Here is a 25,196-nt window from a genome sequence, read left to right on the forward strand (position 1 = left end):
GGCTGGTGTGCTCGCCACGGTGGTACTAGATAAAAAAGGAAATGGGCAGTGAATTAAATCTGGGTGAAACCCTACATTAAAAGAACTAAGTGAGGAGCTAAGAAGGCTCAGGTCATTGAGACAACAAGAGCCAGCATTGTTTCCATGTTATAGAAGTCAAGCAAGGGTCTTAAGAATACCTAATCCAAAACAAAACAAACCAACCAACCAAACAAACAAAAATACCTAAGCCATATAGGAGAGAACTATCTGTGGACTTTCAAAGAGCGATTTCAACAAATTCAACAGGAGCTTTTGACAGACTGTTGAGGTGCAAGGAAATGAGTGTTTTGAGGAGGTAGAATGTTCATCAAAGGAAGAACAAGCAGAAGGCATCAGCAGTTGCTTGGAGCTCGTTGCTACACTATAGAAAGGATGTATGTTAATTTGCTAGGCTTTCCCTTCTTTTACTAGTACTGATTTAGTACATACAAAGCCACACTGCCCCTCTCCGTAGAGCTCATAGTCCATTGGTAGAACCAGTGAGTTAACAAAAAGCTGGGTGAGGAGAAAGGAAATCAGACTGTAAATGTCTTCAAGGAGGACAGTGACTGAAGATTCCTCAAAGGCATGGTAGTTTCGTGCAAAGCAGAGAAATGTGGCGAGTGCACGGCAGGGACAGGACAGTGAGAAGTGGGGTGACAGGCACAAGTGTGAGATAAAGCTGATGAGGCAACACTCCAAACAGAAGAGAGGTCACGATCTCTGATACAGCGAGAGAGGAGAAGTCACATGACAGCACAGGAACAGTGTGGAATTCAGAAGATGAAACATCCATGTTCTAAAAGTAATGGATGTATAAGAGGGATGAAGAGGCTCAACATAGGCAAAGCAGAGCCTGCGAACTGAGGTCAGCAGGAAATTGGTGAAGGAACAGCTCTAAGCATTCCTTTAGGGTAAGATTCAATCAACATGCTGTGACTACTTCTTCACATTCAAGAAAGAGAAGAGGCCTAGTATAGTCAGTTGAGGACACAGTGGTCTTCAAGCTCCATGTGGAAGTATCTGGTTGAGGATACAGGCTTTGAGGTGATGTGCGACAAAGCCAGAAAATCCACAGTTACACCCCAGAGCAAAGGAAAGTGCCAATAAGATAAGTTGTTGGAAGCGGTATAAACCATAAACTAATAACTAATAAACTAATAAACACAACGCTGTGTGCTTACCACATGCCAGGCGCTCTGCTAAATGGTCTGGTTTCTCTCCATAAACATCCTGTGAAGAAGGAAGTATGATTAGCATCCTCTTCTGCATGAGCATGCTTGACAGAAGCCACCCAGTGTGAGCCACGCCCAGCAAGCTACAGCCCACACTCAGATACTTTATCAATGCTTAGAGAGATCCCAGCCTGGGCACAGGCTTCTCCATCAGCGCCCTGATCCCAGCCCTTCCCTGTGTAGCTATCTGACTTAAGGCCGTTTACTCGCCTCTGTGCCCACAGTTAAATACTCTCTTGTGATTGTTCTTAAGTATAAAAAAGAGAGGATATTTAAAAGATATACTACCATTTTAGAGTATATGTAAGGACTGGGAATTGAACTTGCTGTTTTTACGTACACTTCTCAGTGTTTTGAAGTATACTAAAATGTTTTTGGTGCCAATGAGAGAAACAAGAAGGAATGAAAAGAAAGGACTGGGGACAAATTGTCTTATCACTGCAGAGTATATTATATGAAAAGTTAAATGTTCTTCTTAACATGATATATGTCAGTGTATCTTCCAAGAATGGGAAAATTATTTCTATATTTTCTCCAAAAATATGATATGAAGGAAATATAAGAATGCTTACTTCCAAAAGGAAGGCCAAACAATATTATAACTCAACTACATCCAAACTGATGCCCATTAAAGCACGGCTTTTTGTGTGTGTGCACGGCTTTTTGTTTTTCGCTTGTGAACGAAACTTCAAAATTATCTTTATTTTACTTATACAATCTGAGGGATTGCATAATGTTTTAAAAATAAGAACCATGCTCTACGGTTTATGCGTATGTCACTCACTGTACCAATGTTTAACTAGTTAGAATTCAGCAAATGTACAAATGGGCTTTTTGTTATCTCATTGGACGGGACAGCAAATCAAACGTAAACCAACAGCAGAAAAGGATGCATTTAATCACTTGGTACATGCCATTTTCCTGACTACTCCCGTTAATTAAGACTATTCCTTGTTTACAAAGGTGTGTATTGGCGAGGGCAGAATGCCAAGTCCAGACTCTGGTGCAAAGTGCACAAACACATATTCTGGCCGGGTGCATTGTGGGTCCTACCTCATTTCTGAGCATGGCTCTATGAACTCAATGGTGAGAGCAGGTTAGCTACTAGGCCCAGTGCCCGTAGTAGGTCAACGGATATTCTCTATTATCACTGGTTGTTCATAGCCTCAGAACACATAGACGGGCATCTATAATGTTCCAGATACCAAGAAGAGGACGAAAGAGTCAAGGATGATTAAAAAACTTTCCAGCTGTTAGTGAGAACACAGACTAGTAGAGAGCAAGACAATCACGCCGCCATTTAAACTCAGGGTGAGAAGTTCAAAGACGGGAAATGGAGCCAAGCTATAGAGTTAAGTGGACTTGGCAATCACTTCCAGTCCTTCCCTTATTGTGCATTCATAAACCTGAGACGCAGGGTGTGGCTTCAGCTGTGTCAATGAAGCTAAGCTGTATGACCTAACTTCTTGGGCCTCAGCTACTTTTTAGTCTGTGACGTGATTTGTGGACCAGTAGCATGCCTACGTCCTCTGGTGCTGGCTTAGGACACCTACTCTGTGCATCTCTTTCTAACTTATATTGCAGTGAGCTTATCTTGACAACCAAAAACCAGCATGATGGGAGTGTTACATCATAGGCATTGGCAAACACTGCAAATCAGAGCTTTGTCCTCCCGCATGGGGATGGTTACTGAATCTTTACTCGCATTCCTGAAAGAACCCATGAGCTCCAAAGTATGCTCCCCTGTAATAACTCTGGTTTCTGGGACTGCTTTTCTACAGTTACCTGTCACTCTAGGGCCATCAACTTAACTATAATACTCTTGCTTGACAGTTCTGTCTAAGCCAGAAAGTTTAAAGTTTATAATGGTAGTGGCTTCAGAAACAAACTCACTTCCATATATTTGTGTCCTGATACACTGGTTCCTATGATATGTCTGAATCAGACTTTCAACACAGAATGTCTTTTTCACTAGTTCTGCTCCTTTTTTTTTCTTTTTGAACGAGTGCTAGCTTTTTAACTGATTTTTTTCTCAACTAAATGAAACATAAAAAGATGATTCAGATTGACTAATTTATTCTCTTGAACTGTGCACATAGCAGATGCAATCGAATCACCTACAAAACATTTCCTTGTTTCTCTGTAGTTGGTAGCAAGAATACTCTCACTGAACAAACATTTCCCAGGAATTAGTACCTCTGTTCCATCTTGGTCATTAAGCTTGTGGCATTTAGGAGTCTTTTCATTAGAGACAGCCCGTTAACTATGAACCCAGGCACTGCCTGACCTTCCCACCTGCCACTCAACTCTTCTCTGCTACCTAACTGTGTCAGTTTTCTCATTAAAATGCCTTGTACCTGTTACATCATTCCTCTCAAATATTGTCTGTGATTGCCAACACTCCCATCAGCAGCAAAAGCAGTGCTGTAGCCAAGGTCTGGTTCCTTGGGAAAATTCGCAGCAGGTGTAATGGGACATTTTTCTTTAAGGGGGAAGATTTTGCAAACTTTGACACAATTAACTTTGCTTTAGGGCCTGGTTTTCCTCAGAAGTCACAATGATATATGTGTTGAAAACACCTTCTAGTTTACAAGATATACTAAGTTATATCAATTATTTTCTAATGATAGCCATAAGGTAATCATTACTCATTTTTTTCCGAAGAGAATAAAATGTTAGCTCAATGTACAGATGGAATCAAAGTCTCCTCAGTATTTCTAATTTTTAAATATATGCTGAAATTTATATTAAATTATTTTAAAATATGCTTGTTTGAACTATATCTAATTAGCTGCATTGCTAGGGAAAAAGTTTTTTATTTTATTTTATTTTTATTTTTTATTTATTTATTTTTCAAAGTTTTATTCAAAAGACACATTACTTGAGTGAAAACACTTATTTGTACCTGCTCAACACCTATTGTTTCCTCCTCTGGCAGCTCTTTTGAAAACCCTCTCTACCCCATCTCCTGCCTATCAATCATGCTGCCCAAATCTCACTGCAGGGGGAGGATGCTCACCAGACTGGCGTTTCAATGAGCTCTAGTCTTCTGAGCCAGTGCTCAGTCAGGGTGAACATATGACCAAAGCAAGGACAACCGTATGGATGTTGGCAGAGCACCACTCCTGTTCAGAGATTCCAAACATGCAGATGACACTGCCTCAGAGCTTCTGAGGAGCCATCTTTGCTACTGTGTGGGGAGAGCCAGCGTGCGTGTGAAGCGGACGCTGTGGGCAGAAGAGCTCAGACATGGAACCTTCTCACTCACATCTGGCTCTCAGTGTGCCACCATGTTTTAACTGTTCAGGAGCCAGTAAAATTGTTTCTTTTCTTCTTCCTTGTTGGTCAGCAGTTTCATAATGATTCCTTTACTTCTTACAAATCTTAAGTAAACAATATCCAGGAAAAAAAAAAGTACTGATGAACTTCGGAGTTCATACACAAGGTCAAATGCATAAAAGCAACTTGGCATACAGAAACAAAACAAAACAAAACAATAACAAAAAAACTCAGAGAAGATCGGTGGCATGTTCGGGGGGGTGTGGCTGTAGACTACATAAAATAGTTAAATAAGTGAGACAAAATGCTTTCTTTGTGTTTTTGAACAATTACTTGCAAATATCTCACGTGGCACCTGGGAACACATCCATCAGCTGAGATTCCTGAGGTGATGGGCTGTTTTATTTTTTCTCCTACTATGTATTTCTGAAGCACAATAAGTAGCATGAGCTCAAGATGAACATAATGCATCAATTAACATAAAACTATCAAAGATTTTTGATACATTTAAGTATATAAAGGGAATCTGTAATTCTGGGAAATGGCTGAGATGCCATATCGAGGCAGATAAGCCATAAAAACTGTCACTGCTGCATCTAAGAGGGTTTGCGGGAATGGCATCCTAAGGAATATCCTTAGCCCTCTCTGTTTATGTTCTTGCCACTAACTTTAAAAGTAGGACTTGTAAGAGCTGAGAACGTTCAGTAGGTAAAGTGCTTGGCATGCATGTGTGAGGCCCTTCGGGGATCCTAGAGCTCACAGAAGGTGACGAGGTAACATGCCTGTCTGCAACTACCACAGCCCCCACTACAGGACCAGAGGTGGAGACGGGGGAATATTTAGAAGGGGGAATACACAGCCATCAACAACAAGAGACCCAGCTCAAAGGAGAGAGATGATTTGGACCAACTCCGGGGTTAATGTCCAACCTCCGTACAAGCACCATGCATGTGCCCTCTCTACCAGTGAAGAAGAAGAAGAAGAAGAAGAAGAAGAAGAAGAAGAAGAAGAAGAAGAAGAAGAAGAAGAAGAAGAAGAAGAAGAAGAAGAAGGTTATCATAATAAAGTTCTAACAACAACATTCTAATAAGAAACCTCTGCTGACGTTTCAAATGCTGGATTTGTAAACAGTCACAGTACGTGGTGTTACATAATATTGAACAGCTATTTGTGAGCGTCCATTACATGACATGCCGTTGTCTAGATGCTGAGAACTTCTGTTGATTTGAAGACAGCGGGATAAAATCTATACCTTAAGTCTGTAGCCTTAATCGAAATGTAAATGAAACAGTCCTCAACAGGACTGTTGAGACATTTTACAACTTGTTTTTTTCTTTTTCTGGATTCCCCCCCCCCAATGCCTCGGCATTAACTACTGTGTGTTTAATAATAAAGACAATACTCCATGCACCGTATCAAAATACTTTCCAGTGTAGTCAGAGCCTCCCTTCCTTCCCTCCCTGCCTACCCTTTCCTTTCCTCCCTTCTCCTCCCTCTTTCTTTTACTTTTCCCATCCTCCCTTCCCCCAAGAGACAGAACCCAAGGCCTTGAATATATTAACCAGCTGATCTAACAGACACCTCCATCCCAAGCCCAAGACACTCCCGTAACAGTGATTTCCAATGGCGAGTTAAAGGGACAGACTTGAAGACTCTTCAGCCCATCCAACTGTCCTTTTGTATGACCCATAAGGGAATCTAAAATTCCCTTAAGATAGTCTTTTTTTTTTTTTAATGTTTTACAGATTAGCTTATCCTAAAGTAGCTTTATGACACTCGGATTCTGCATAGAACTTTCTAGAAAAGAGGTAGGATGTGGTGGGAGAGTGGAAGGATGTTTAGGTGATCTATAAATGTGTGTTACCCCTCCATATAGCCTGGCCTGAGGGACAGAGTTCTTTGTTTCCGCCTTGTGGGTTAGCCATGAGGGCCTTAAATAAATTATGGGATACACCGGCACTCATTTATGCACCACACACTGACACCTAGTAAACGTAACTCCTCTGCTTCTTATCCTGAGCTGCGCCTTAGCCAGTTCTGCTAGCTCTCAATAGAAATGAGGAAGTTGGCCAGTGCTCCAGGAGAGACCATTCTAAAAACCTGCCAGCGTTTCACTACTTTACTTCTCTCTACAATTTAAATAGAGCTATTTGTTATTTCCCCACCCTTGGTCATCTTGTGGTTTTCCTCTAACTCACTTTCAAGTTCTTGAAGCCCTTAAAGTTCTTCCAAGATAGAGGCTACAGTAAGAGCCAAACAGGAACCATTAGTTTAAAGAGTAAGCCCATACCCCCATAGAGATTTAGGAAGTGAAGGTGTATGGAGTCCCAGTTAAATTTGAATCTCAAACACTGGATTCTTTTTTAGTGTAAATATGTCCCATGAATGTATTTAAATGGCAATCCCTAGTTGTAAAAGCATAGAGAAAAATAAGGGAGTGGCCAGCTTTTGAAACCAACATAATTTAGCACAAAAAGCCTTGGATGGAATCTATTTATCTTGAGAGGAGGAGGATTTTTCTCTCTTTTGCTTGCCTGGTTTCTTGTTTTTCTTCCTTCCTTATTTGTTTGTTTACTTATTTCTACTGGAATTTGAGCTACACACCTTGCATATGTGAGACAAGTGCTCTACCATGTAGCTGCAGCTCAGCCCTTTACTGGCTTCCAGGCAGTCTTGCTATATTGTCCATGTTGTCTGAACTTTCTCTGTGGTGCAGGAAGACCTTAAACGAGATCTTTCTATCTCAGTTTCCTCAGTAGCTCGGAGTAAGACATGTGCCACTAGGCCTGACTCAGTTTTAAGAGTTTCTCTAACATGTACATATCTGCAAACTGCACAATTTCTTGTTTTTATTTTGGTTTTGCTGCTGCTGTTCTGTATCTATAACATGTTGTTTTAAATATGATCAACAGGGTAATTGAGCTCATGAAGTGCTTTAAGATAATCATAGGCAGGTATAACTGCCAAACGGCATAAACCTTTAATTTTAAAGAGAAAAGTTGTAATGAAGATAGCAACTTGCACATTATATGAAATTTCATAAAAGATCTAGATCTGCAGATTTATTAAAGATTGAGCTATAGATAGTTATAGGAGAAAATGAGTTAAACTTGACACTAGAATAATATACATGTTTATAATGTAGGGCTCAGGGTGGTTCTAAACACTTTCTTGGGTATAACACAAATGTTTCTGTAAAGAGAGCTAGTGCTTTTGTTCTGATTCTTATGTTTTTTATCTCAGTCCTTCTCCTGATCATCATTTTAGAAATTGAAAATGACAGACTTTTAGCCTACGAAAAGAAACCAATTGTGCATTTTTCTCCTTTCAATATATGATTAAGATCATTGTCCAAGCTTGCTAAGGCAAGTGTAAAGATAAAAGTAATAGAATGTCATTCTATCCTCAAGATTTTGTCTCATAAATTCATAATCTGTTAGCAAACATCTTTGTTCTTTTAAGAATGGCTGAAAACATCCAACTTCTGGGGAAAAAGAATAAACGGACATTTGTTTTACTATTGTGCATATTGAACTGTCAAAGTCCCGATTGATGGACAGGCATCATTAACAAAGGGTAGCTCAAACAAGAACAGTTTATTAGCTTTGGAAATGTGGAGGTTGAAATTTCTTGTTGTTAGGAATATGCTAAAGGGCTTGAACTCAAAAGCAGCTCCCGCCCTTTTCAGTCCAATCGATGAATGGAAGTTTGTAAATCAGATTGTGTAGACGCTCTACCAGGTTTTGTTCAATTAAGCCAGGAACACTGAATAAAATAAACCCACAGATCACATCTTTCTGCATACGTAAGCTAAAATAAACTAAGCCTAGCAACCCGTGCCTGCTATGTGCAAATCAGAGTTTGGAAAGGAGGGACCTGACTGGGCAGTCGGAATGTGAACTGAGAGGGAGACAGAACCAGAGGAAGCTGATACATTGCTCACCAGTGAATCAGACCTTCCCTCCTCTGTGTGGGGGTTGGGGGGGTAGCAGAAAAAGTCCTGGGCATAAGGCATGTCCAAATGGGGGATGCGTGCTTTCTTTCCTTCCTTCTTTCCTCCCTCCCTCCCTCCCCCCCTTCATTATCTTTAGAGTAAGCAAGGTCTTCTTGTTACTTTCTTCAGGCTGGTCTCAAACTGTCCCTCTTTTCGTCTTTTTCTTCGTAGTGCTAGGATGACAGGCATATGGCACTCCTGGTGGGTCTACTTCCTCTGGGTTTGCACAAGGCAAACATGAAATGGCGGCACAGGGAAACGGGGTGTGAGCAGATCCATTTTTGTCATGGTGGCTGTGCCATAAGGAAAGAGAGAGCCTTCTCGTAGGTAAAGGGACAAGGGTAGAGACACAAGGGGCTATGTCAGGGGGGACCTCTCTTTCTAACACTCTTTCCACTTAGCTCTGAACTCTATTTTGCTCATGTCTGAAAACAACATTCCTGGGCAGTTAGCATTAGCAAGCTGACTCTAAAACTCAATGAATTAGGTCTGAAGCTGAAGGACACATAGTTTCTTTTTTAAGCAAGTAGAAATTGTGGTACTACTGGGAAAGAACAGAGTTAGGAAACTCGGCTGTATTTTTCTGCAGGTGTGGATTTTCGTGGGAGAAAATAATGCCATCATGTTGGAACAAAAATCAGAAGCAGACCAACATGCTCAGATCAATATATCATCAGAAAATAAAGAACTAAACACATTTTCTAAGAAGTAAAAATTAAACACCTTTAAACGAACAGAGAATGCCAAGCTAGTCGATCCCTATGAAAATAGGACAGGGCAGAAAAGTAAGGATGAAATCCCATTTCTAACATTTGGTAAACACTCTGGATGCTTGAAAAAAAAAAATCAATAAACCTAAAGGTTAGGACAACTTAAAAACAACTGTGTCAGCATTGCATTTATGTAACTAATCAATTGAAGTGTGTGTGTGTGTGTGTGTGTGTGTGTGTGTGTGTAGAAGAACAAGAAAAGGGAATGGTCTTTTTTGTTTTTAATTGTTACTTTTGTGTGTGGCAAGGAAGGAGGGGGTAGAGAGATAACAGATCACCAGGAGCTTGAGTTGAAGGCAATTGTGAGCTGCCTGGTGTGGGGCCTGGGAATTGAACTCAGGTCCTTTGGAAGAGAAGACAGTGTTCTTAACCACTGAACCATCTCTCCAGCCCCAGCTTTTCTCACCTAAAGAGACACTGCCAAAACACTGGAAGTCCCATTTCACCCCTCGCAGTGCTGTCACAGAAGGGGCACAAAGAGAAGAAAAGCTAAAGGCAGTTCAGAGAGCCAAGATGGCTTACCGCTGATCTTAAAGGTAAATGACATGCTCAGAACAGCTAAGGGCACAGACACTTGGAGCAGTGAGGACTCTGGAAAGATAAAGGTCTGGAAAGATAAAGAATCAGAATGGTAGGGCCCTCTAGGCCACTGTGAGGTTCTCGCTTTTGTTGGAATGACACGAGAAACCAATGCAAGCTGTGGACTGAGGGAGGCCTTCTATCTGAATGGAATCAGCATGAGTGTGAGGGAAGACCGCTGCTAGCAGAGGGTAGTGTGGCATAAGGAAGAGACAATGGGGCCCGTGGCAGACTCCTCACGCAGTTCAACGGTGACACACATAGAAAGTTCTAGATGAAGTGGCTTAATTGTGGTTATATTTTGAGGATGGAGAGAAAGGAATTAGCAGGTACATGAGTAAAAAAGGAGGTAAAAATATAAAGTTTGTAGTAAAGAGATTGGCTTTCCCAATTATGGCAGAAGGGCTTAGAACAACCAGTGGGATTTAAGACATCCAGAGGTCTGATGGGCATGTGGGGGAAAATTTGTGTCTTAGACTGAAGAATGAAGGTCTAGGATAAAGACTTAAAGTATGATGCTGTGAGCGTGTAGATGGAGTGAAAAGATAGGAAATTAAATGAGACCACCACGAGGGTTAATCTTCAGGGTCAACTTGATAGGGCTTGGAATCGCTCAGAAGGTACACCTTTGCATATGTCCGTGACTGTGTTTCCTTTCTCCAGAAAGTATAACTGGAGAGGAAAGAGCCATCCTAAATGTGGTGTAGATTAAGTAGAGAGGGGAAAATGAGAAGGTGTGTCAAGCCCTAGCATTCGTTACTTTCTGTTTCTTGGCTGTGGATACAATGTGACCGACAGCCTTATGCTCTGTCCTCACGCTTTCCCTGCCATGGCAGACTGTAGTGCTGCAAACCACCAACCCCCAACCAAAACCATCCCCTTCTCCCTCAAGTTGCTTCGTGCCATGACTTTTGTTACGACAGCAAAGAAAGAGTTAATGCAATCCACAAGGAGCAGAAGACAGATGATAAGAAGAGGAGTCCTGCAGGCTGGAGCCAACAAAGCTAACAGGCCAGAAAAACAGGATGGATAGGTCAAGCCAAGAGGGAAGTTGGATCCTTAGGGAATCTGTACTCTCCCTCATAACACCTGCTCTCCCAGCCTGTATCGTACCTCAGTGTCTCCCATCTCCCACGCTTTCAGGTCATCATACTGGACTCCCACCTATGGCTATTGCAGATGTACCTGTCTTGTCATGCATTGCAGTGTCACTTCTTACCTGGATTGCTACAGTTTCCTAGCAGATTTGCCCTCTCCACTCTTGTCTTGATAATCTATTCCCCAATGTACAAGAGACATTTTCTGAACAGAAAATCTGATTATGTTGTTTCTATATTGAGCAAAAAACTTACTACCGTAGGAAATCTTGAAAGCAAACATGATCTCTCCAGACTTACTCTTACTTTCAGTGGACCAACCATCCCATTCTCCAGTTCTAAAGGCAAGCTACATGCTCTCTCACTTTGGTTGTTGGCACCTGTGGGCTTTCTTATGGAGCCCTTTTACCTGGCCTCACCTGAATAACCCAAGCATGGCAGTCTAAGGAAAACAAGGAGTCAATGACAGAAATCTGTGGTCCATTCACTGGTCCGCCTGAACTTTAGATGCTCTGGTCTTCACTGTCAGAGAGTGATGCATTTATCCTTTATGCAGGCTAAATATCCATAATCTTGAAATCGGGGATGCAAATGCTCCAAATCTGCCATCCTCTGAGTACCCACGCACTTGAAAAGTTTTGAATTATGGAGCATTTTTTAAAAAATATCTGTTAGGGACACTCATCTAGCAGAATCTATGCAGACATTCTAGAATCTGAAAGAAAAACTCTAAGATTGGAAACATTTCTGATTCCCAAGCATTTCAGAGTAGGGGCAGCATTGTCTTTACTCCAAAGGTACAAAGAAAAGCTGTAAACAGAGGAAGCAGAGAGACACAGAGGCTGAGTTTGGATGACTTTTCAAAGCTAAGGAAGAACTTTCCAGAACTTCTGGGAAGAAATTAGAGATACATCACAGAGTGTGGTGTATTCCACAGGAGTCCATTAGCTTTGGCAACAAGGATACTTTCTTAGCCATATGGAGAAGACTACTTGAGTCAGTTTACTCAAATAGAAATAAAGTAGAGGAAACAGGTTTGGCATCTATTTTTTCAAGAACTCTTAACTTAAAAGATAAGGCAAAAAATCAGAGCGACTACTTAGGCAACTGTGTATTCAAGATCCTATCGGCATACCTCACATCTGTGCTTTATTTCTTTCTTGAAGCAGTGGCTGGCTGCATTGAGGCCTGGATGAAAAATGATTAAAGAGAGTTTAAAGATGGGAGGGTAGGGGGCAAAAGGAGTGCAGGGCAGGCAGAGCAAGGTAATCAATGGTGTAGGGCAGAGTGGGATCAGGATCATAGGTTGAGAAGACTATTTCACTCTGAGACATGTTCAAGGAGGTCACAAGGAGTGGCATGGAGACCAGATGGCCTTCTGTCACTCTCCAAATATAAGAGGTGGTCTCACATTGCAGAATATGGAAAGCCAAGGGCAACTGAAAACTTGAGAGGATGGTGAGAGTTTGTAGTCATTGCAGTGGGCCTGGAGGAAGATGGGACAGAGACTGGTAGGAGAAGCACTTGTTATGGATTGGCCAAAGGTGGGAAGATCAAGAACAAAATTCTGTTTCAGGGTGCTCTCATCTTCAAGCCCTTAGTGCTTACTCCCATTGAATGAGCAGGCTGAGTTGAAGAGCAGATAGCTACATGATTATGACACTGAAGCAAATTCCTCATGTTTACGTAGCTCATCACATCCATGGGCCTTTATTAGGAGGAAATGCCAGCCTCCGGTGATTATTATTTCAGAATCAGATTTGTTGAAATCTGGAAGAAATAACTTCTGAGGAAAAGAGACACTAAAACTGAGACTCGTCTTACTTCAAGAAACCTAAAGATGTTGAAGAAATGAATCAGATATAATGATCATTGTATCTAAAAACTAAAACCCTTTTAGGAATTGGGAGGGAGCCTTGATCTTGAATACCAGTCTAGTTATTCACTCAGAATGCTTAATAGCAGTTGGAAAGTAATTAATCAACATATGACACAGATTCAGATTCAAGGGCTGTCATCTCTCATTGCCGTTAGGGAAAGTGCCTGGGATTTTAGCTGTACTTTTCTGGTGATTTAAACAGCCTTTAAAAGGCTCCTTGTAGACCAAAATACTGCTTAAAAATTATTGGGCCCTGACACACAGATTTCAAGGGACAATCTAAATATGTGCTAGTCAGACTGGAACGAAATTTAGAAGTCTTTTAATTTGGACTAGACAGAAAAGCATTTTTGAGAGACCCAAAGTGTTTATTCATTTCTGCCCGAGGTTCTTCTTCAGTTAACCAACAGCAGCTAATGCAATGCTTAAGCCTAAAGATTCTTCTAGTTCTTAAATGATACATACGTTTGCTGTCTTTGTGTTAACCAGATAGTCTGCAAACCATAGTCTCTTCGAACAGTGTGGCCTCCACCTGGAGGCTGGGAGAAAGCGGTTTATGCCCAAATGTAAAGTCAGGTTCAGATGAAAGCTGCCCATTTCACACTCCTAGAGAAGCAGAAAATACTGAGAGCAAGAACAAGAATGCAGGAAGTAACACGAGCTTTCCTCAAATCTTTGGATCACTATCTGGGTTTATTTGAAATATGTAACTTTTCTTTCCTGACATAATCTAGGCATGGACTCTGTTATAGTGAACACCCAAAGAAAGGTTTCAAGATACACCCTCAGAGGAAGTTAATTCACACCCACAACAGATGACATGACAGTGGGAAATGATCATAGATACAGTTCTTAAGACCATACATAGCTTTTGTTCACAATACATTACAGTGATTGTATAGGATAGGATAGAAAATGATTCTGTGAAAGCGGTATAAAATTGCATAATCTTGTCTGGTTCAATGTTGACAACTTTCTCTGAAAAGATGAACTTGGCCCAGTGCATGAGAGTTGCCTCCAGAGCGCCTAGAACCTGACACGGATGGTAACAGCTGTGCTTCTGCCTCACGTTCCTCCTACTCTTTCTAGTAGACAAAGACAGGCTAGACTTCGAGGCCAGTTTACATCTGGGTAATCGCATCAGTAAGCTCTGTAATGAAATATGGGAGGCAGCTGACTTCATGGAGAAAAGGTTTACGTGGCACAGTTTTAGAGGCTCGCGAGCATGGGACAGTTTTGGTGACGATTTCATGGTGCAAATCAGATGACAATGGCTGGAGTATATAAAACTGGGTGCTCACATCTGAAGCCAGAGGTCAGAGGGACTGTGGTGCCCCACAAGGCTCCAGTGAACTGCATGTTTTCTACTTCTACTCATCTTGTAAAGATCTACCCCACCTCCACCTAATTACACCTTAAGGAACAGGTTCCTCGTTCATGGACTTTCTGGGTGACACAACTGTATTCAAACAAAATGCAGATAATAGTCCACTTTCTGTGGGAATTAAAACACGTGTGACAGAAAAGAAAGGAAGCTTATATGCTACCCACAACCCGACTTGTGTGTGTGTGTGTGTGTGTGTGTGTGTGATTCTCTTGTTGACTTCCCACTTTGATTTGCCTCTCTCTGCCTCTTTACCACTTAGAACGAAGGCAACAGTGAAAAAGTAGGCTGTGGAACCTTACAAAGTTTTCAGAAGAAAAAAATGCAAATGTCTAAGAAATATTTTGATTAGGTGTTCATCATCTTTAGCCATCAGAGAAATGCACATCAGTACTATTTTGAGATTTCATCTCACCTGAGTCAGAATGGCTAAAATTAAGAAGACAAAAGACAAGAAATGCTGACAAGGTGTGGGAAAAGGGAATCCTCATGCACTGCTGGTGGGAGTGAAAACTGGTGGCACAACTGTGGACATCAGTGTGACAGCATCTCAGAAAACTGCCATTTGACCCAACTCTACCGCTTCTGGGCTTATCTCTAAGGACTCAAGTTCCTACTGCAGAGATGCTTGCACCTCCAAGTCTATGGCTGCTCTAGTCACAACAGCCAGAACAAGAAAACAGCCTAAATGTCCACCAACTGGTGAGTAAACAGTGAAAATGTGATGCCTGTATTAAAATGAAATCTTATTTAGCTATAAAAAAAAATAAAACAAACCTATAAAATTTGTGGGTAAATGTACAGCTCTAGAAAACAGTATACTAAGTGAGGTAACCCAGAAAGACAAGTGCGCATGTCTCACTAATGCCTGGATTCTAGTGTCAAATGTTTAGACTTTTGGGTTTAATTTGAATTTCCTATCGAATCAGGAAACCAGAAAGAGACTATTGTTGGGAAGGGTGAAGAAGGACCCCAAGGAAGGACAGAAGTGACAGAAAGAGGGAAAGGGGGGAGTAATGGGGAGGGAGGATTAAGTGGAGAGGGGAATGGGAGGGGAGGGCAGAGGGAGGGTTGGAGCAGAACAATTAAGACTAAAGATGTTTTGGAAAGCCATGGAGAAATCTATCTTATAAGTTTCATACATACATACATATATGTATTCATATCCCAGGGTTCAGGTGGCTCTGTGCTACACAGGGGACAGTGCTCATGCCAGAAGACATGTTACCAAATAAAATGCTCCAGTGCCAGGTGTGAGATACCACGCCCCCCCCCCCCCCCCCTTGAGCGGCTGGTCAGAAATGTCCTAAGGAGTCCAAACTAACTTAAATTACTGCTCTTACATTTGGTTGAGGGAGAAAAAGTCATCAGTGTTCCCCCTCTGTGAGCCCTGTAAGCTACAAAAGTGACCACAAGATATGCCCATAAGCACAATGAATATTACAGGGTAAACAACTGTTTTCCGATCCCATTTAAGGCCCACTCCATAAGACGAAACATATTCCTGTTAACTGCAAATCTGGCTAAGAACACATGGTGGTGAGCCTTCACCCTATGAAGCCTCACATGGTGAGCCTACTGCTATCAATTTTGCTAAATGGTCATAGTATCAAAGTACCCTTTTAATTGGCATCTTTCTACCTATGGATTGGTGCAGCTCTCTGACCTCATCAGAGAAGTTCTGTGTGCAGTGGTTAATAACATAACAACCAGACAAAGTGCCTGTGGAGTGCACAACCACACATCTATATCACATCTTTACCCTACGGCTTAGGGACCTTAGTGGAAGAGGGAAGTGTAAATACTCTAAGAGTCAGAGATTGGGGAGCCCTAGATCAAAACAGTCTCCTCTGGACACGACAGGACCACTAGACTCAGGAGCTCAGAACATCCGTGGTTACCTGCACCAAACCTGAACAAGATCAAGCCAGTCATTATTTTGGGTAGAGAAGGAGGGCTCCATGAGCCTCATTCTTAGCTGAAGCGCTATGGACAGTTGACAGGTTCTGGGAGAGAAAGAATCCGTTTTCTTTAAGGATGAGGCTCCAAGCAGGTTGTCACCACAAATCAGATTGATGGGCTATTAGATATTAAACGAAACAAAACATGAACTATGGTGTAGGAAGGAGGGAGTGGATCTGAAAGGAGTTAAGGAAAACAATTGAGGGTAAAAATACATTGAGATAATCAAGAATAAACTACCTTTTAAAAAAAGAAAGAAAGAGAAAGAGGTGAGGGAGGGAAGGAAGAAGGAAAGAAGGAGAGAGACAGAGAAAGAAAGAAAGAAGAAACAAGAGGAAAGGAAAGGAAAGGAAAGGAAAGGAAAGGAAAGGAAAGGAGAGGAGAGGAAAGGAAAGGAAGTAGGCAGGCTGGCCCCTCATGGACACTGAGGCTTACAGCGCACCTTGACCCTTCCAGTGTTTTCCTATCTTTCCTCTCTGTTTTCTCACTGATCCGATACCCATCACAAATTCCAGGTATTATTGATTTTTGTATCTGTGGCATAACATTTATCACAAAATGTCTTAAACGGAACAGTTTTATATAGTCTCTCAACCATATAAAGGGGTATTTCTTCATTTTTCAAGGTATAAGACCTTCTAACTGGAGTTTTAAAAGACTTGTAACACAGTTGTGTAAAAAAAAATCCCCATGCATCATTGTTATTAACAATTTAGCTAAGGACAAGAACAAACTCAGACACATTTGAGCTGTATAAATAAGTTACTCCTTGTATACAGTTATCGGTATTAAAATGTCAAATCTAGGTTTACCGAGGATGTGTGGATGCAGTAAATGTTCAGAGCCAACTTTAAAAAATCTATAACTGTAATAACATAATTTCCCCTTTCTCTCCCATCCTTACAATATATATATATATATATATATATATATATATATTTAAAAGACCAAATTTTGCTACCTCACATGTTGCACGCTCTGGTTGCAGAAGGGCTTCTGAGGATAATATACGATGGGCAATTAGAAAGCTAAGTCTGGTATCAAAATGTATCTCACTGGCATTTCGAGTCCTGCATCTCCTCTCTCTCTCCAAAGTGCTCATACACTCTACCCATGTGCATTCCCACTGCATTTAAAGCTACGTTTGCGTTCAGTCCATATGGGAAGTACAGTTACCAGAAAACACACAAACAGGAAATCTAGCTTCAGCAAGAAGGTGTTTTTCTCCACACAATGGAGTTCAAAGATGTGTCATCCATGTTATTTGGAGCAAAATGCAACAGCACCATCACCACTGAGCAGGCCTCCCTCCTCGTACATGACAGCAATTTATAACTAGTGTGTGTTTTCCTAGCCTGTTCGAATTTGCTGCTCTTCTTATGCATCCTATACCTTTCCTTTTCTGTGAATAGCTTTCAATCAGTAAACGTGTCAAGGTGGGAGGAAGGATGACAGGAATAGTAAAAGAGAGGAAAATCAATTTTCAGAAAGCATATGGTAACAACAGAATATTTAATCAAATTAGCCTCGAAATTCCTTCCTATTTTCAGCACTCTTTGCAAGGCAGTTGCTTCACGGTACAAAATGAATTTCAATAAATGTCATATATTTAGTTAGATGGCTTATTTTTGAAATTTGCCAAAACAGGTCAACCCACTCAGAATAGATCTTGTTCTAAGACATGACAGATGGATATTGATATTGAATACAAAGATCGGCATTGGGTAGAAGGTTCTGGGATGAAGAAAAAAGCATTCACTTAACACTCAAGTAGTATTTGCTGAGTACTTACTAAGGGACAAAAGAAAAAAAAATGAGTATTTGGGATACATATTTTAGAAGGATGGGGTGTGTCAAAAATATGTTCACAGCATTGGTGAGGGCTTTAGCTGAGTACCATGAGAAGCAGGTCTCTGAACCTACCATATTTTTTGGACCATAAGATGCACTTTCCCCCCAAAAGTGAGGGGGAAATTAGGGTACACCTTATGGTCCGATTGCTGTTTTTTTACTGTTTTTCTTGTTTTACTGCTCTAAAAATTGGGTGCGTCTTATGGCCAGGTACATCTTATCATCCGAAAAATATGGTACTACATTTTTCACACTGTGTTAGTTCCCCTTCAATAAGCTGTGCTGATAGTTTACACCTACCCCGAATTTTTAAGATGCCACGTACTGACTCTTAGCAAAAAGCTACTTCATATTTTTCGGAAAAAACGAGGGGGTACTTCCATGGTTTCAAAGATTTCATAGACATCAAAGAGCTGGGAGGAACGTTCAGTTTATGGGTAATGGTTTAAGGCTTTAGTGAATCAAAAACACATGGATTAAATTTCCCCTAAAAGACCCCTAGGTTTGAAACTCAAAGAGAGAAAATGCTCTGGTCTCAGGCTAGGCCAAAAGTGATGTTTTCGTCAGTTTGAGTTGTCTTAAGGACCCAAAACTTGTCTGGACTTTTCTTTCCCACATGGGCAGGCCTCAAAAGGGGTGACCTAGCCCTCCTAACTCTGTCACACAAATTTACTCCACCTCTCACTCAGAGTTTGGATGATGACCTTATGTCAAAGGTCGGTAGTTGGAGTCATTTTTTGGACCCACAAGCCATTCTGTGGTAACCTACAACTTCAAAACTAGACCTGAGATGGTGGGTGCTATCTCAGATTTCCAACTAGCAGGCAGCGCAGGATCATCTCAAAACAGGAAAGGGGCTATGGTCTTAACATGTGCAGTGCTTTACGGTGTGTTATTATGCTTGCGTTTAAAATCGTAGGAAGACAGACAGTACACAATCTGCCTTTCCTCCACAACGGCTTTCTAGCTGATACTTGACCTGGTTTTTAGGGTTAAAGGAAACATAACCTGTGAGCTTTTATTCCTTTGGCAAAGTGGGTTGCAACACTGGTTGCTTTGAAAGGCCACTCAAAGCCAGCAAGGCAGTGCACATTTTGAGTTTCAATAGGAGGGAGAGAAAACAAAGGGGGAAGTTCAGTCAGATCCAAAATAAAGAGCCAGTATTCCAAGAGGAGAGTCTAGTCTGAAGGAGAGAAGTTGGAAATGAAGTTCACATCCAAAGTTATGATGGATTCAGGTTTCAGAGAATGAGGGCCTCAGTGCAAGAACAAAATAACTAGATTATCCGGTCGCTTAGAAATGTCCATAGCCTGACGCAAAGCATGTGCACTGGTCAGTTTAGAGAAGTGTGTGCTAATAAGTGATGAATGATAAGACAACCTTTTCTTTCTTTCTCTCTCTTTCTTTCTTTCTTTCTTTCTTTCTTTCTTTCTTTCTTTCTTCTTTTGACTTAACTTTCCACAGTGGGATTCTTTTGTTTTGTTTGTTTTCTTTTGTTTTTTGAGACAGCGTATCTCTGTGTAACAGCTCTGGCTGTCCTGGAACTCGCTCTGTAGTCCAGGCTGGCTTCGAACTCAGGGAGATCCGCCTGCCTCTGCCTGCCAAGTGCTGGGATTAAAGGTGTGCGCCATCATTGCCTGGCCATTTTTTTTTTTAAAGAATTCTAGAAAAACCAACTGCTGTGTTTACAAAGTACTCTAAGGTCCTCTGGCTGTGTGTGCTGTTCAATTGGACAGTACCTGAAGAGCCACCCTTATGGGGGAGGGCACAAACAGCCAAAGGCCTCATGGGGACGAATCTAGTCTGCAGACTCTCTGTCCCTCTTACATATGTAATGCTTTAAAGATACCGAGTCAACATTTTAAAACATGGGGCTGCGTGGGTTCTCTTGACATTTTAGAAGATCAGCACCACCATGTTGGTCCATGACACACAGAGAGGCCACATGACAACTCCAAATCAGATATCCAGTGGCTGCCTGTACCCTCTTGGGTGGAATTTTTATCAGCACCTAATAAAATGGATAGTTTTATTCATTTAAGCTACTTGTTTGCAAATGGATGGAACTAGAAATGATCATCCTCAGTGAGGTAACCCCGACCCAGAAAGACACACATGGTATATACTCACTTATAAGTGGATACTGGCAAATAATTCAGGATAACCACACTACAATACACAGGCCTAAAGAAACTAAGTAAAAATGAGGACCCTAGGGAGGATGCTTACTTCTCATTCAGAAAGACAAATAGAATAGACACTGGAAGCAGTTGAAGAGAAGGACCAGGAAGGGAGCTTAACATAGATGTCCTCTGAAAGACTCCACCCAGCAGAGTATACAAGCAGATGCTGAGACTCACAGCCAAACCCTGGGGTGGAGCATAGGGAGTCTTATGGAAGAGTTGGGGAATAGAGGGAACTGGAGGGGTTCAGGAGCTCCACAAGGAGATCAATGGAGCCAACAAATTCAGGCAGAGGAAGGGGATGCTGCAGAGACTGAAGTACCAACCAAGGACCCTGCATGGTGAGGACCTAGACCCTCTGCTCAGACGTAGTAGATACTCGGTCACATTCTTAAGAGAATAGCAGTTTGGCTTTCATGAGCACCCATGGTTCCCCAGTCACATCTCACAACTGCTTTGTCTTGATGTCCCCAAAGTACAGACAGGTTTTCACCCTCCTGATATAACTGATATGGTCCATAGGTCTTTACAGAATTATTATACGGCTCCGTTGCTATATAACTTGATGCAAATTAAAATGGAGAATAATCTGTATTAACACACTTGCACACAACCACAGAGAGAAACACACATGCCTGGGTCTGTGATTTCCAAAGTTGATTGTTCATTTCACAGCGCTCACAACCTCCTGTTACAAATGCCACACGTGTGATTTTTTTCTCTCAATTATGTTTTATAGCTTATAAAAACACTTTTCTTCATTTCGTCCGTTGAAAAGCAAAGTAGTCAGATTTTACTGGATGTTTTTATTAAAACAAAACCCAAGGGGGATATAAACGTTAAACAATTTAACACAGCTGAAGAAATATCTGAGAATGGGCTTTTTGATGGAAGGGCAGATTACAAAGTCACTCACAGCTCAGCTCTTAATCTGATAATGGTCAGAAGACCCCACACATATGAATAAAATCTTTTTTTTTTTTTTTTTTTTAGTCTTTCTACAAAGAGAGAAAGCAAAAGGAAATTGAGAGGGGAGAGGAGAAAGAGAGGGAGGGAGAGAGGAGGAGAGAGAGAGAGAGGGAGGGAGCATGTGTGTTACCAGGGGCTTAGAAATATTACACTCATCTTGGTGTCTAACCAGTGCCTGAGTAGAAAATTTTGCAGGAGCTAACTTGTGCTGATGGCTGAGGAGCACGGGGTAAGGCTCAAGGCAGCTCCTTAGTCTGTGCAACTGTGAAGACCTTACAGATGAGCTGTGCTCAGCTTGGAGGATAGGAGGAATTAAATAAGTAGAAGCAGCTTAGACACGCTAAGGTCTTTATGTTTCAGTCTTTAGCAAGTGAGATGATTGTCTGTTTACTGCAATGTTCCCTTAATAATTATGAATTCTAGCTCTATTTTATATGTGTGATATCTGTCCACACAATTAGAGTGTACATTTCTCAAGGACAGGTTCATTTTTTTTTCCTCCCCCACTTTTAGAGATTCTTCTAGAACCAGCACAGACACTGCTCACAGTAAACTTCTTGGTCATTTTTGATGAGAAAAAAAATGCGAATTTAGTCCTGAATCAGTATGTGTTAAGAACTCATAATAAAAATGATTCCAAACTGACACTGGCCTGTACCTAGTGCATATTACTGAGACTCGCATGTTGTTTTGCGTGGAAGAAAAACCATGAAACTCTGTCCTGAGGCCTCAGTATCTGACAGGAGTTGCAACATATACCAGCTGGGAAAAGGAAACTGCCTGCGCTGCACTTGAGTTTCTGCGCTCACTCTGTCCCTTCAGGGAGAACGATAAGGTCTTTAGGTGCTCAGGGCGCAAACGCAGTAAGCCAAAGGCTATCATGGGGAGGCTAGAAAAAAGGCTCAGCATTTACGAGCAGAGCACTGATTGCTCTACCACTGCACCCACCTGGCCGCTCACCACTATCTGTAACTCCAGTTCCCGGACATCTGATGCTGTCTTCTGGCCCTCCCCAGGCACCAGGCCCACACACGCACACAGTTGAAACACCTGTACACATTTTTACCCCAAGCGATAGGGAGGGGGCATGTGGATGGCCCTGGTGACGACACTAAGCCTAAGGCCAGTGGAGAAGAAACCAGAAAACTGTATGAAATGGAGTTACGGGAATGAGGAGCAAAGGGGTGCAGAAATCAGGGGATCTGGACGCATGACTCGTCATGCCTGACCATGGGTGTGACAGCAGGCAGTGGCACTTGGACAGCCACATAAAGTGTAAAGCCTTTCTGAGTTAATCTCTCTGTTCTGAGAAAAACACCTTTACCTGGAGTTATTACATAAACTTGTAAGCGAAAATCAGATTAATTCCATTTTGAACTACCTATTTCTATCAATAGCTCTCTGTAAATTGACTTTTAAACATGTATTTCCAAGTGCAGTCCTAATTAAAATATTTTTTTAAAAAAAGTTCAAGACAAACGTGGGGCACTGTTTACATGGTCTCCGAAATCATACATTGTAGGAATTTACGTTCTTGAGAAAATCCTAGACTTAAAAGTAACACAAATTAAAATTTTCATATTTACTGCATGTGGGTATTTTTACTTTTTTATTTTGCAGATGGAGCTTGCCCTCAGATTCTCAAAGCCCATAGTGCTGCTGGTGAAGCATCGCACAGCATCCCCTGTTGCAAACGATGAAGAACAAAAGGCAGTAGCTGCCTGATGGTCCTCGACATGCTATAAATCCATCTTGTTTACAGCAGAATATAGCTAAGTTAATAACTATTGACTGATGCGTGGCTGAGTTTGAGAACTGACCACAAAATTTAAAGCGCCTACTACACTTTGTAGGAACACATTTTGGGTACCATAAAATTTTCCTAGTGGAGATATACATATCGCACGTGTTATTCATCTCTTCAGATGAAACAAACATTGGCTATACCACAACTTGCAACGGCAGAGTCCACAACACCTCATTTCTGCCCCACAATGGAAGTTTACACTTGAGAACAAAGCCGAGTGAGCTTCCAGCTGGAGAGGAAAGCTATATACCTGTAAATAATCCAGGCGACAGCAACACTGTCCCCATAAAAACACAATTTATGTCCCAGTAGCAAAGGGAAATACCATGCACATCATTTCCAGATCATCTTCATGCAGAAGAAATTCATTAGTCAGCTATAATAGTTGAGCTGTAAAGGAAAATAATGCTCTTCCGAATCCATTTGCATGGCAATGTGTGTGTGTGTGTCTGGCTGTTGGAAGCGACAGAATAAACCTCCACCCAGTGCTACAAAATGCGAACAATCTTCTTAAAATTCCGTCTATATTCTCTCCAGTTACAGCTTTTACAATCTTCTCATAGTCACGGACTGTTTTAGCTCGGCAATTAGAGCCTCCTGATTATTTTGCCTAAGAAAGTTGACAATATTTCATTCTGCCCCAGACCTGCTTTGAACACAAGACTGTGATAAGGAAAAAGCCACTGGACATGCATTCATGCGTGAGCCCCTGAAACCCTTGCCAACTGCCAAATTAGCAAATGGCTCTTCTAAACATAAAAGGTAGGAAATGGGAAACCGCAGTTTGGAGTAAATTCTGCATTGTACTTTCATTGGTGTTTTAATAATTATAGTGGTACTAGCCAGACCGCCTGACCTCTGGTTATAATGTGTTTCACCTCCACTGAGTCCCAGCAAAAAGATAAAGTAGGATCGAAATTGATGGATCACACGCTCTGCGTGTTTGCCAGGAATAAAAAATTCAGATCATCCCAGAAACACCTGCCCTTGGGAACCCCCCTCCCCCCAGCAGAAAAAGCAGGGCTGAGAACAAGGAAATAGCCGGGCTCAAACCTTGCGGGCTGCATCACCCTGGACAGGGTGACCAATCCCTTTTGTAAGGGCTGAGTCAGATCACAGAGGTAAAACTTGCAGAGCCATAACAGCCCTAGAAACACCCAATGCTCCTAGCGCCCGAGTCACACAGGTGGCCATCAACAACGCTCTCCTAAAGCGACGAGCTCAATGCTAATTTGCACCTCCCCCGACCCCATCCCTTCAGTTTCCAAAGCCCCGGAGCTCGCACCCACTTCGGTGGTCTTACCCTCCGGAGCCGCAGCCAGTTCCCTCAGTGGAACAAAGAAAGCAGAGGTGCCGGGAGAGGGTGGGTGCGGGATTGACGCGGCTGGAGTTAGTACCTTGAGGTGCCCCGAGCGCGCGACGGCGAAGTCAGAGGGCCGGGACCACCCGCGCGCTCCGCCCTTCTCCGACGAGTCAGCGGCCGCCCCGCTTCTGGCTCTGCACCAGGTCACCCAGGGCTCCGAAGCTGCGGGCGGCGAGGCCGTCCGGGTCACCTGCGGCCCACCGGCCGAACCCCCGCCGAGCGCCCTCGGACTGCTCCGCCCCTTCCCACACGCGCCCTGCCCGGCCTGTGACTCAGCTGGGCATTGGCGGCGCCGGGGCGCGTCCCTGCTGGAGGCGAAGAGACCTAGGCACCCGCCCCAGCACGTGTCTGCTGGTTCCTGTCGCTCTAGGTCTGTCTTACCGGTCCCTCCAGGGGCCGAGGTGGGGACTCTCACCACCCTAGGAAGGTTGATGAAGAGAGCGGAGTCCCCGCCTTTCCAGCAACCCGTAGGCTTAGCCCTGGCGGGGGGCGGGGGGGGGGTCGCACTTTCTCAAGCCCCGCCTACCCTCCCGCCCTAGACAAGGTGAAACTTTCTAGGTGGCGAAGTTTCCCTCGCTTTCTCCTCCTTCCCAGCTCTGGAGTCTGAAGCAGGCGCAGAGAGGAGAGAGAGATCAGCGGCCCCGAGTCTCCCCCTCCTGGTGCTCCCGCGGCGAATGTCACCCGCGCAGAGCGCACGCACCCCTGGCGCACCAGGGCGCTGCAGCCTCTCCCACGCCTGTGGTGGCGACCCCGCACTCACCCACGTGGATAGAGATCTGGTCACCGCCGAAAACAAGGGGCTCATTGTCACAGACGCTGGTGG

General features: G+C 42.6%; 1 protein-coding gene across 7 annotated transcripts in view; it reads right to left on the reverse strand.

The window, feature by feature from the left end:
* Positions 1-24,857, reverse strand: part of MET (MET proto-oncogene, receptor tyrosine kinase) — a 109,104-nt gene extending 84,247 nt beyond the window's left edge. Inside the window, exons 1-2 of one of the 7 annotated variants that reach the window (XM_084786799.1) lie at positions 24,408-24,857; positions 1,206-1,254 (exon numbers count right to left, since the gene is read on the reverse strand). The gene's annotated coding sequence lies outside the window, so the exon portion shown is untranslated. Of the gene's footprint in view, positions 1-1,205; positions 1,255-12,110; positions 12,130-13,319; positions 13,340-24,299 lie in introns of those variants that run through there. The other 6 variants (XM_084786794.1, XM_084786795.1, XM_084786800.1 and 3 more) reach the window with 6 other exon arrangements.
* Between the last annotated feature and the right edge of the window lie 339 nt (positions 24,858-25,196).

The sequence above is a fragment of the Acomys minous genome (assembly GCF_964271855.1).
Source record: "Acomys minous genome assembly, chromosome: 6".
NCBI lineage: Eukaryota > Metazoa > Chordata > Mammalia > Rodentia > Muridae > Acomys > Acomys minous.